Raw genomic sequence first — 13,571 nt, 5'->3', positions numbered from 1 at the left:
GGAACACTGATGAGGTAGAGCTATTATCATTCAGCATTTCTTTTTTGCCTCAAACGTCAAAGTAAACCGCACCCAAAAACTCTGCAAAGTCGTAACACGGGAGCCAGAGCTGGCAGCAGGAAGCAGGTCACCCACGAGCAGGCATTTAAATACGGCCATTCAGGGGAATGACAAATGATACTGCACATTTTCAAGCATGCACCTGCCTTTCTGGTCCCTACGGGGCACTGCTAGCTACAAAACCTGCCCTTCGCCTGTTGCTAAAGCATCCCCCTCTAACCAACGCTGAGAAGAAGACAAGACGTCATGCCGCTATTAAAAGTGAGACTGGTCTATGCTCTCTCTCCAATATCCCAGCAGAGTAGGGGTGCCTTTCACATTCCTACAACCTCAGGGACACAAGGAGAGCAAAGAGCCAAGTCTTCCCTCTCCTTCCTCACCAGAGCTCAGCACTGCTTCTGCTCCTACGCAAGGAGCAGAGGGCTACACTAGAGCTCTGCAGCTCTGACAGGTGAACAGGGTGGGAAGAGCTGGGATCATTCCTATCACTACCCTCCAGACCACAAAAAAGAAAAAAAGTCACTGAATGGGAAAACACAAAAACACCTTCCTTTTAGCTATATTTTTTAAACAAGTAATTAAAAAAATTGGGGGATCACAACTGTCAGTGGTGCTGTGTTTGCACCTGTAATTGGCTCCTAATAATATATGTGACCATAGCAAGCACTTGAGACAAAGATGATGCAACACAATGAAAAGGAAGACAACCAGACAGCAAAGGTGAGGTGGTGATGGTGGGGAAGTACAGAGGTTCCTAAACACCTAGAGACACAGGGGAAAAAAAGAAAGGAAACATCTAAATGGAAAAACAGCATGAGCAACAGAAAAATGGAGGAAAAGATGGAAGCAGACATGCAACAAGGATCTAGAAAGAGTCAACCTTAAGTAGAAAAAGCCTCCAAAACTGAGAAGGGACGTAACTGTGGGTTAAATAGAAAAATAATTTTTAAAAAATCTCTATGGTGAAAGAACATTAGATGAAAGGTAATAAAGAACAGGTCTCCATATAAGAATGAGTAAATACCAGCTTGCTTTGACTGCTTACGTTCAACGCAACATCACACTAAATTAAGCTTGTATATTTGAGCTGCAATTTAATTAAAAAATAAATCTCTCATTATCATTATTATCTGGGTGGGGCAGGAATATTAATTTTAAAAAGTGTGTAAATACATTTGCTTTCTTTAGGGTGCAGTCATGCTGTTTGGAAAGCCTGTCTTCTTCCTAGTTAACTGTCTGAAACCCTAAGCACACACCAAAACACAGCTACATCTTGTAGGCATACAAGTTATGGCACATCTTTCAATCCAGTTGGCATCTGGGAGAAAAACAGTTTAATTAACACAGTGTTTTTCTGTTTTTCCTGGCTGTGTCAGCCAATAGATGAAGACAGTCTGTTGCCTCTTATGCAAATACCCACCATTTCAGGTAAAGCCTTTACTTCTACTGCTATTCAAGCTCTTTTTTGGCTTTTTTGTTGGGGGTTTTTAGGGTGTGGGGGGGGGGTTGTTGGTTTTTTTTGTGGGTTTTTTCCAGAGTAAGAAAGGAAAGGATGGGAAGGTACTTTCATAATGCCACCTAATGCTCCCAGGACCGTGAAGCACATTTGCATGTAAGTATTACAGAATCATTCAGACTGTGACTTGGTGCCAGAAGTTGTTTTCAATTTCCAGGCTCCCAAAAAAAAAAAAAGAAAGAGAACACCACTCAGTATCTCCAGTGCCTAGCAACAAAAACTTCTGACATTTTAGGAAGAGAGACTGATGCTTTCTTTTTTGGCTAAAGAATTCTGAAAATCATCTTTAACAGGCATGTTTCTTAGTGCTACATTTATGAAGACATTTGGAGTCATCTTGAAAGCTTACACTCTGTCTTCATCAGCTCTGCCTTCAAGACAAACCCTCCTTATTAGCACCCACGTTTCCTTAAGTAAAGACCTATTTCCATTGCAAAAAAAGAGGGGGCTTTTTAAAGTAGAAAATATTCTTCATGGACACAGCATTAGCCTGCCCAATAAAGCTGGGTTCAAATCAGTTTAATACAGAATTTAAAGCTGCACTTCACAGCAGCATCACTGCAGAGCTATGTGTTGTTTATATTCGGAGGTGAGGTAAGGGAAGGAACCTACAGCAGGAGCTCGTTGAGCAAGTCTGGTAACTTGCTCTTCCTCGGAGGTATGTTTCGGTGATTAGAGCTGGCTGCAGGTGGGGGAAAAAGGGGCGAGGGGGGAGCACGGGGAATGGGGCCGAACCAACTTTGTGGTCTGACCACAGGCCTGGGAGCCAGGAACTCCCAATTACCACCTTGGCCTTCATGTCAGGATGCTCAGTGCCCATCACCTGCCTGTAGACTGCAATCCCAGCTCCTACAGCTCTTCATATTTCTCTGAAGGCTGTTAACGGGTTCAACCTTGAACCAAAAGGAGGAGGAAGAGGAATGGGTGGAATAGCTAAACTACTTTTTTCCTCCCTTTTGGGCCCAAAACTAAAAACAATAATTAAAACAATCAACCTGCAGGCATAATTTGATTTACAGTGACCTCAAAGTTTCTGTTCAGTATATTATCTCACCTATAACAGCATGCACAGAGCACTGTATTGGCCAAAGATCAGAAATGGTGCTAATTGCTTTACCACTCTGTGCACCCTTCGTTGTTTTACCACATTGTGTAAAATAATAAATTACTGAGATGTGTGACACAAGGATTCCCTGCCCCAGATCTACACACAGTTAGAGACACCAACCCCTCAGCGATTCACTTTCCAGCCTTCCTCTCAAAAAACAGATGCTCCTGCTGCCGAAACATGGGGAAATGCTCTCCATAAACTCTCCTGTTACCTTGGTGCTCCCAGGATCAACAATTGTGAAACACAGGCAGGAAGAGGAACATTCCTCTTTGCTGCTGCAATTCACAGGTCTCACCAGAATTCAACCACATTCCGAACCACCCTTAGATAAGAAACATTTTGGTTTTGGACAAAAAGGCCCATTTATTCCCCAAACCCCAACTCCATTTGCAATTTCAGCAGTTGGACACGCACCTCTCTAAGACCAAGGTGTGTGCTGAAAGATCTTCTCCAGAGTTTGTTCCTCAGCTTGTAGCACTGCTCATCACCTTGTGTCATGGCCAGCAGAAGACCTCTCTGTCCAGCTCACCTCATTACCTACAACCTCTTGCAGCACTGAGCTCCACAGTGTCTCTCCAACAGCAGTAACGGGATTAAGGAAAGCATGCAACAGAAATTAATGTTTTTGGTGTGTTTTGTTTTTTTTGAGGCAGGACTTCCAAGTTAACTCTTTTTAAGGTGCTTGATACAGGAAGGGACCAGCTGTCTTCAATCATTCAAAACCCCTCTAAGGCCCATGTCCCTTACCATGCTAGAGTATAACCTTCAGCTATAACATTACAACCATCTATTACAGCAACAACGTGTACTAAATGAGCCTTTTATTGATAAGAGAGAGTGAATATCGGGTTGTAAACCACAGGTGTGTTTCTGTGATATCACTGCTACCAAATAAGGCAAGCTGTAAAGGAGAAAGGCAAAAGTACAGCATGTGGGTACCCTGGGCAAATATGTCTTGTTAATCAGGAGAGCTCTCTCTGCACTTCACAGCTTTATCCAGTGACAAAGGGAATTTAACTCGCCCACTCGCAGGCATTCTTATTGTAAGGAAAGTATAGGCTCAGAAAGTCAGTATGGAATAACCATCCTGGGCTATTTCCGTGTTTAGACAAGCCTTAACTTTCGTACCAGCTACTTGAATTCCAGTCAAAGCCAAGGACAAAAAATAAATACCCCCCCACAACAAATGACATGCCTTTCACCCCAAACGGTTTATACAAAACAGACTTTACCAGCGAAGTGTGTAAAGTACTCCAGTGCCAAGTCACCACACTACACAGAACTGGAATGACAGTAATCCACTTAAAGGTGAAACTCCCCTGAAGCCTAATGAGTAATAAAAGAAGTAAAGACCTCTTGTTCTTGAAACACTGAAAGTTTGGGCAGAGCATGATTTTTTTTCCCTTCCCCCATTTTTTTTTTTTTTTTGTTTTATGCACAAGTATTTCTGTTTTGCTCACACAGGTTAAGTATATGATATAGATGAAATTCAGCCCCACTGTAGACAGGGCTTGAAACACAGCAAGTTGCCTAAGAGCCTCAATTCCTGTAGTCCCTGATTTTCAGACTGTGATTTAGTATGAAACGCTTCTTAGAAAGAGAATTTGTAAGTGTCCTCTAACTTTGCCTCTTTCAGCAGCCAGACATCTTTTGTTTCTCAAGAGGAGTAACATCCTACTACCCTGTTTAACCTGTGCTGCCCTACGTGGGCTCATCCCACAGCAGAGAAGGTCCTTGTGCACACCTGGATCAACAAGTGGGCTTGGAGAGGATCTGCCTTAACGCCAGGCTTCCTCCTGTCTCCCCCATCATTTTACCTCCCAGAAAACAAGCTCAGTCACCACAGCTGCACCATCCCAGCACCCTACATTTGGCAGCACTTGGTTGTTGGCATTGTGTTTAATAGATCTTTCACATATATCACCAGAGGAGGGTGATTCAGCACAGGCACATGGGCCTGGAGGTGTTCAGACAGGCGTTAAAAGACGTGGTATGAGGGTTCTGTACCAAGCAGGATGGTGAGTAGCATACCTGCATGGTTCCAGCACTCATACCACAGAAAAAGTTATCACTGCTGCAATTAACATCTACTTTCTTTGGAAATTGCCATGAATTTTAAGGAACTCACATCAATAACTATTTGACAAGGCAGACAGAAAAGCACTGTAGTGTTCAGCTTATAAAGATTTCACACAAACATACACCGACTGCCGCGAGAAATCTCAAAACCGCACTTCCTTGGCAAAGGCAAAAGAAGTCAGACTGTAAATGTCACAAGTATGATTTAAGGTGTGTACCTCTTCAACACGGTTGACATTTTTTTTCCAGTTCGGAAGGAATGTTTCTTTACAAACATAAAAACAGTCATCAGTTATTTAAGGAAATAAAAATAGCATCCAAATGACACAGTATACCATAGTCTACAGCTGATTGAGTTGATAAATGGAAATTTTTTGCAGTTCATTTGGCAACCATATTTATGTATTTTGCTACGTGCTGGCAAGTTGAGGCAAAAAAGGTCATACTTTTTCAGAGCTTTGGTTTAAAGCAGGAGGAGGGATGGAAAATTTCCACATTAGAAAATTCTTGCTGCCAATCATTGCTTTACATTTAGTTTACAATAATTTTTCAATTAATTAGCGTTTTGATATCTCTTCCCAGTAACATGCTGGAAGCATTGGTTTGGAACACATGGTTTCATTTAAAGCATCCCAAGAATACTGCTTATGATTCACAGAGATTAACCAACAGACACAGCACTCACTATCCCCCGACTATAGACCAATGTGAGTAGCTGAACCACCATTTCTTGGGGTCTGCACCCCTATCACTTCTTCCTACTTTTGTCTCCTAGATACATTTCACTTCACCATCACTCACCCAAAACCTGTCAAGTTCAATCCAGTGACTGGGTTTCATTCTGCCAGATTGAAATCTTGAGCAGCTACTAAAAATGTCACAAAGAGTTTACATCAACCTCCTCTCTCCCCACACCCTACATTTCTAAGTGTTTAGGGAGCAGCAGAGAACAATTAAAGGAAATTCAGAGCTAAGACTGAAATGTACCATATGTTTACAAGCAGAAGGGCACAAAGCATCAGTAAACCACTGCCGAGTTACATACTCCCACTATCAGGCATTGAAAGACTACAGAACAATGTCATCTCTATTAATAACCATACTTCCTTTCTAGCACACAACCCTCTTTTCATAATTGTCTAACAGAGGATTCCCATACAAGCCACATTCCTCTTTCCCATAAGACAGCAGAAAGAGTACCAGAAGTGATTTATGGTTCCACATACACTCCTATCAGGTCCTGCATCACTCCTGACATTTTTTAATTTATAGTTTTAGGTTGTCAGAACTCGATTTTATTTATTTTATTTTATTTTTAATTCACAGTATAGCCTTAAGAGAGAATTGGACTGAGAGTTGAAATTTCACCCCTACCCTGCTCTGATTTACTAATTGACCTCTGGAAAGCAACAAAAACTCCCTCTGGCCATGCTCTGCTTTCTTCAGGTACAGAACTGAAACCCTGGTAAAGAGTCCTTCATGAAGTACTCCAAGATCTAAAAAATTTTTCAACTTTTGATATGAGCTAAGACTTTCCTAAAATTATTAAGCATAGTGATCTAGTTTCTAAAATGCTTCATAAATTTACAAAGACAAAAAAACCTAGAACTGTCTGGACTTTGTTTTTTGTTTTTTTTTAACTAGATATTTTCATCCCCCTGTTTGTATGCCCATCGTTCTCCCGAATTGGAAGCAGCATCTACTTAGAAGTCTGATATAATAGCAACTGAAACTTCTGAAGTTTACAACAAAACCACAAACGCTAATTTCCAATTGCATTTTTTGTAGCACTGACAAAATCTAACTCATATTCATTAATAAGAAGTTCAACACATTGTTTGATGGTTTCATTTGAAATACCATGCTATGTCACCTCCCAGGTGAAAAGATATTTTCTCAGACTAATATAAATTCTTTTATGCCCAGGAAACTTGTTTGAGCACTTCAGCTGGACCAATGATCAAAGAAAAAAGTTTTCCCTCCCATGTAATTGTACTTGTCAGAACAAAATTAGATATTTAAGTCACCTGTTTAGTAACAGTCATGTAGGAGTCCTCACCTGGCTTAAGCACTTTTAAAATCTAAACAATCTAGAGAGGTGAACTTGTAGGCAAATCTTAAATAAAACAGGCAAAATAAAGATTATTTCAGTTGCAAGTGTGGATTTTATCTGAAAAATCACTTTTAAATGTCCTATAATAAAGTGAAACTGTCATCTGCATGCCATTCTCCAGCAATACACACACAAAAAATCCTGTCAAGAAAGCTTTCCCACAGAAAAAAAAAATTGGCCAGCTGTACTTGATGCCAAGAGATAAGGAAGTACCAGGGCGGTTCCATGGTTTGCGAAGTGCTAGGCACAAAAGCTCAGAAAAGCATTTTTTAGTGGCAGCATTTCTATCTTCTCTACCCTTTCATTTTGGTATAGCTCACTTTACTGTTTCTCCTTTCTTACCTTTATTAATCCCTACTTTCCTGATTTAGGAGGTACAAACTGATGATCTGAGTAAAAAAAAAAGGCTCTCCCTCACTATTGGAGGTGCTGCAACTGGAATTAATACCTTCTGGAGTTTTAAAGTATGTAAATTATGGAATGAAGTAGAGTTATATTAGAATGCATCAATGAAGAGAATGAATGATATTTGAGTAGCACTTGTCAGGAGGGCATACTGGGCCTGGGCGAACCAGGAATGAGAGTGTTAAAAGATTTCTGCCTGGAAAACTTATCAAGATGCTTTTTACTGTAAAGGAAACAGAACAAAAAATCCCACTCTACAGTATTTTGGGTGCACATGTTCAAACCTGGGACTGCCTACAGATAAGCAGTTTTATTTTCTTGTGTGATTTTTCTTCACCAAAAAACCGTCTGCCAAAGCTGAGGAACTTTATGAAGATGACATTTGGTGCTAATATAGATCCAGCACTCACACAGAGAGTCAGTTAGCAACATATCTATTCATTTAAAATTAAGGACCTACTTAAAAAAAAAAAAGTGCTAACATAATTTCATTTACAATTCTAAAAACCCACTAGCTTTCCCCTCTGCCCTGTGGTTGACCACAGCCTCTGCACCTCAGATGTGATGAAACAGCTCCCCAACCATAGAACAAAGTGTTGCACTTCCATTTTACTCACAGGGGCTGCAAGGAAAAGAGAGATGGTTTCAAACAACCCAACTGGTATGTTGCAAAGCAAGTTCCCAATAGCTACCACTCTCCAAAGGAGATACTGACTCTAACTCTGAATTTGCTTCACCACCCGGTTTCAGCTGGAAACTCACTTTCACAAAAATTTTGCCTTGCTGCAGAGCAGACAGCTATTTATCCTAAGCAACGAGCAAAGTATTATTCTGACAGATATGTTGAGCGTGCATATGCTACACAAAACTCATTCATCTTCCCTCTGTCTCACAATTCTCTCCATGTTCTGCCAACTGAGTTGGAAACGTGAGGTTCCTGGGGAACAAAAGCACTGCAGCCAGAGATGCGCCTCAAAACACTCTGCAGAGCCATGTTGGAAAATATGTTGTCAGACCACAAAGTCCTCCCCCCTTGTGTGATTATATTCAAACCATCTCACATGGTGGGAATCAAGCTTAAAAGCCCATAAGAAGGTTTTCTTTCATCTTGCTTTTGCTAAGCATTCATTTTCTTTATTTCCATCACCCCCACTCCCCAAGAATTCTAAGCAAGATAATTTTGCAGAATTTGAGCCCAGAAAGATTCATCAATTAAGAGTAATTTTCTTTAAATCCCATCTGTTTTACATGAATATGGACCAGAAAAAGTGGATTTTTAAGTCAGACTGCACTTTCACTACCGCGCATAATGAACACCTGAATTCCACAATCTTATGACCTTTTGGTTACCCTTATCATGTCCCCCAGCAATGCCAGAGGGCTTCAGGAACTCTCGTGCCAGTTTGCTTGCCTCCTCTGGTGTACTAGGGAAAATACATGCATGGCTCTTTACAGAAACTGTGTATTTTAGACAGTTTCAAAGATAAGCAGAAATTAAACTTTCTTTTCCCAGAAGCTTAGTGCAAAGCAAACAGCATTTTTAAAATAGACAAAATTAAAGCAAACAAACCAAGAGCTACATCCCAGCTAACTCTCTTTGAGAAACCTACAGGCCTTACATCCAGGGAAAGAGTTCAGTTTTCCAAACTGGAACATAAGTGAATAAATGAACATGGTTACAATACTGGCTAGATGTCACCCAAACCATAGGATGTACGTGCCTTAGATGAGAACCCAAGTAGCGGGGCTGCAGCAGCAAGCTGCTGGATGGAGATCAAGTTATGACAGGGTCCAACTCCCCCCCTAAAGAGTTTTAAAAAACCCATCCACATAAGTGACAGTCCAGCTTTCCTGCTCCATGACAAACTGGGAATAAGTTTAATCAGTTTTTGTTGTTTTTTTTTTTTTTAAGTTTGCCTGGTACCAATACAGGATGTTTTTTTAACTGAATGCCAAGTTTCATTTCAGTATTTCATCATCAAAACACACATTTATTTATCCATTCCATCATGATTACACCTGAACCACTGCAATCCACACCCAAAAGTGCCAGACGGCAGTACAATCAAACTAAAGGTAAAAGCAAAGGCTTAGTTACAGCTGTCTGAAATGTGGTTGGAATTCAGGTGATCCTGCTAATATAAAGCCTTTATATTAAATTTTATGAGAATTAAGGTGTCACCAAAGCAAATATGATGTAGCAAATAATGCATTTACTTCATTAAAAAAGCACCTCAGTTCCCCAAATCAAAAAATGTAAAGCACACAATATTCCATATAAAACAGGTTTCATTATTATTTAAGCTTTCACTTCCTATTTTACTCAAAAAATGGTTTGCAAAATAACCATAAAGTCAAAGAAACAATATAATGAAACCCTTCTGCAGAGTCAGCCAAAGACACCTGTTGAACATTGTATTTCTGTACTGCTGAAGAAGACCAGCCAAGTAGTGGAAGTGAATACAAAGCTTAAAAATTAAATTTATATGGAAGTCAAATACATTAAGAAATAGAACATTAACATATAACACAAAACTAAACCTGAAGAAATTCCTGGAGAGGAAAAAAATAATAGGGTTTTTGTTTTCTTTTAATCAGAAAAGACAGAAGAGAAATGCTAGTTATCCAATGTTGAATGCATAAAATGTTCTAGAAATGGACTTGAGAATGAGTCTAGAGGACTACAGAGAGGAGCTATAAAATCAAACAAACAAACAGCATTATCAAAAAATCTTCAGATTACAGGATCTGCACAATCCAAATTCAAGTTGCAGCATCTGTTCATCCTTTAGAAAAAAGCTGCCAACTCTTGGAAGTTAAAACTTCCATCTGGTTTAAACCAACAGGGACTTCTCATAAAGGCTTGGTGGAAAGCAATTAATGCAAGACTGAAAGACACTGAAAACACAGGAAGTGAGAACCAGAAATACATATGAAGCCATAAAAAACACTATCTAGAAGCAGATTTTGTGGAATAAGTAACTTACAAGCAATGAAAGTATTTCCAGAATATGGCAAGCAAGCCTACCAGATAGCTCCTTAGCAAGCTCTTTCCATCTCTAAATGCTGTGGCTCATCAGCCACAGCATCCCCAGCCTGTCAGGCTCCAATGCTTGCTATTCTATAAACGTAGAAAAACACTGGGTTCCAGTTTGAGTTTTACATGCCAGGATGAAAGCTGGGCTCTTCAAAGCTGGTGTAACTGAGCATGTTCCTCTCAAGTCTGGGAAAATACATCTCCCCTCCCACCATTGCCATCATAAACACCGTCTTCTGAAACCCTCCCATTATCACCCTCATAATCATGATCTTCTGAAACTGAAGTATTTATGTAAAACCTTTTCCCTCAGTTAACACAAAACATCAGCTCTCTCAGCAACTATCTTCAAGTGGTATTTTAAGAACAGTACCACTGAATGATCTTGGTTTAGGAGAACCATTCACCTTTCCTCCCCTTTATTTTTGAAGACTTGTAGGAACTAGAAACAACTTGAAGGAACAAGCAAGATATAAACCACACACCTAATGAATACTCTGAATTTTTGCATCTGTAAACAAATAAAAAAATTAATGTCAAAATGAGAGTTCTTACAGTTAGGATTCAAGACAACACTTCAGTCACCACAAAAATGGAATCTAGCCTCTGGTTTTCTGGTTTGGAACAACTGGCTACTTCAGGGGCCATTTAGGCAATCAAAATGCTGATAGAGTAACTGCACTGTTGTCCCCAGAATTATTTTGGTTTCATTTGAATTCTTTTTTGGATGCCTCACAGTAAAAGAAAGTGCAGCACTCATTATTCACAGGCCTAATACCCTGAGCTTTTCTGGGACAAAGACATCTAATACTTTCTACATTCATTTGGTGTAGAAATGCATATTCTCAGCTTGTACAATAGTATATGACATGTTAACCCAATCTTGTGACCTCCATCCAAGTTCATTACATTTCTTCTCTAACAAGGTACACAGCTAACCAGCAAAAGCAGATGTTTTGTTGGATCATCCCATTAAAACATGTAAATACAAGTATCTTGAGATGTTTTGCACTCTACTCCTATCAAGAATTCAGGTAACTTTTCCTAATGTTAAGACTTCATGTAAAATAGAAAAAAATTAAAACACACTTTACAAGGTCCTAAACCCCCATGACCTTAGGGCCTCTTGCCCCATTCACAGCACTGAGACAGCTGCCCAGAGAAGCTGTGGAGTCTCCTTCCTTGGAGACATTCCAAACCTGCCCGGACATGTTCTGTAAAGATCTACTGTAGGTGACCCTGCTCAAACAGGGGGGTTGGACTAGATGATCTTCAGACGTCCCTTCCAAACTTCACTGCCCTATGACTCTATGACCACAGGGTGGGATTTTCTGTTTGTTGCATGAATCATGTAAATGTTCCTGGTTCACCTTGGGTCTTTTAAAATTAGACCAAAAGTTCTGGTGACATGACTAAGTGGCCTAGATAACCTGGTGACACAAACAGCCAAAAGTGCTACTTTCTCAGGGGAAAAAAGAGATGAAGAAAAAACCCCTTTGGATTAATTTATTCACAAAAGGGTTTCTGATGCTAAACGGATACAATATTTATCCCACAGTAAACTTGCCCAACAGCACACAGGAAATCTTTTAAATTTCCTGTGAAAATGATTACATGTATTCATTCCCCCCACCCTACAGACAACATGATTTAGAGCCAAAACGCTGGAAAATCCCTCAGCTGAAGCCTGAAGAGGGATCTTTGCATCATCACAGTTATTTTAATACAATCTAAGGTTTGCTGTGGGTGGGGAAAGCATATTCTAAAAATACTCGGGTTACACAGAACATTTCCTAGCCTGCCCCTTCCCTATTACAAGGACATCTGAAATGTGAAAATAAAATAGGATGGCAGCCTTTAAATAAAGACAAGTAATACTATATAAGTTTATGCACAGGAGCCATTAGTGTGAGATGTATCTATGGATGCTGGAGCCTCATGCAGTGCCAAGCTTTATAGATGCATTGAAGTTACAGATCCAAAACACAGAAGAGGTAACCGTTGTGGTCTCAGTCAGTGTACGAGTGGTAAAATTTTAAACAAGAATTGAAATGAAACTAAATTCTTGAAAACTTCATAGCTTGCATTTTGAGACCATGTAAAAACAAGAGGCTAATTAAAACCAAACAGAACTTGGAGTCATATCCCAGATAATAGGTTTGTTGCCATTACTTACCAAGCCAGCTATTGGAGTTGACAGACGATTGATCTTCTTAATGATGCCAGGTTTGATCTTGTTAATCAAACTAAAAAGAAGTCATACAATTTTCTGTTACATAATTAACTTTTTAAAGTATGAACATCAGTGCTTATTAAGAAATACTTGGCATTTAGTCCTAAATTATATGGCTTGAACCAAGTAAATTTGAACCTATTAACGCCCCCCAACATTTTTTTTTTAATCAGTTTTCCAAGTCACACACACACAACACACCAATCAAACAAACAAACAAACAAACAAAAGACATTTTTTTTTTAAGAATAGCAAAGTGAGAAAGAAGAAAAGCAAATGCCTGGGAGGCGTAGGTAGAAACAGATCTATGCTTCTACTATATAGGTGGTGATGTTAACTAGACTCAAATTTCCCATTTAAAGAATTTCTTCAGATAAAAGGCCTGATGCAGAAGATGTCAAAATTATATCAGAATGTTATTTTCACTGTGAAAGCTCTGATGCTCCTGTACATTTAGGAAATCGATGCAGTTCTCAAAAGCTATCAAGCCCAGTATGATGTGTGCAACGATCATTTTTGATACACATAATTTACATGTGAAAGCCACATTTTCAGTCTCAGCCAGAAGAGATTGCACCTCATATCACTCTTTCTTTATATAAAATTAATAGTAAAACTGAGAAGCTAAGGCAGACTAATGCATCACTGCTGAATACACAGGCTCAAATGCATGCCTTGTCCTGCAGTGAGGATGAGGCACAGGATTCCTTGCACCTTTACACCCAGGTTTTCAGTCACAGAGGTAGGGAAATACTGTGGTTCACCAAATTACACACTAGACCACAGGATCAAGAGAGAACGGGGACCTGAGGACACCCTGCAGACTTCATCTGCCTGTACTCCTTTGAGGATTTTGGACTTGCTCCCTCTTCTTGTTGCTTCTTGTCCGGTGAGATCCTTTACCCCAACAAAGCATCAGTAAAGTTTTGTGATCTACCCACGCCAATGCAGACAGTACCTGGAGTGTTAAACTCTACGTGGATAAAGGCATTTTTTGCTCTAGCAGCAAGTATGTTT

This window comes from Apus apus, chromosome 1 (assembly GCF_020740795.1).
Source record: "Apus apus isolate bApuApu2 chromosome 1, bApuApu2.pri.cur, whole genome shotgun sequence".
Lineage (NCBI taxonomy): Eukaryota > Metazoa > Chordata > Aves > Apodiformes > Apodidae > Apus > Apus apus.
This window is presented reverse-complemented; position numbering follows the sequence as displayed.